Consider the following 475-nt stretch of genomic DNA (forward strand, 5'->3'; position numbering starts at 1 on the left):
GCTAGCGCAGATAGCCCTCGTGTAGCTTTGCGCGAAGTTCAAACCAATCCAATTACGTTTTAACATCAGTATAAAGCTAATTATTTATTATGCCTTCAAATGATGGATTTTTGAAATCAAGGCTAACAGCCTGTAATCATTATATACCTTATTAACTTTATATTCAAGGTATTAGCACTGTGTACATATGAGGATAAATTACTATTGACTTAGTTTAATTGATTTAACGTCAGTTTTATTATGTAATTTTCTCATAGTTCGTGTTGCGAAAAACTATCTGAATGTAGCTGTTTTACAAATCTAAAAGAAGGGGTTGATTTAATTTTGTGTGTTATCAACAGCATACATCTATAAGCAAGTAAATTAAAGCTTTTAGCTAACGACTACTAAACGTGTGAGATTTTTATTTAGTGCTATATACCTTGGTTCATACCTTTTGTACTTTTCTACACAAACGGGTGAGCACTGGTGTAAA

Source organism: Limulus polyphemus, unplaced genomic scaffold (assembly GCF_000517525.1).
Source record: "Limulus polyphemus unplaced genomic scaffold, Limulus_polyphemus-2.1.2 Scaffold3225, whole genome shotgun sequence".
NCBI classification, from domain to species: domain Eukaryota; kingdom Metazoa; phylum Arthropoda; class Merostomata; order Xiphosura; family Limulidae; genus Limulus; species Limulus polyphemus.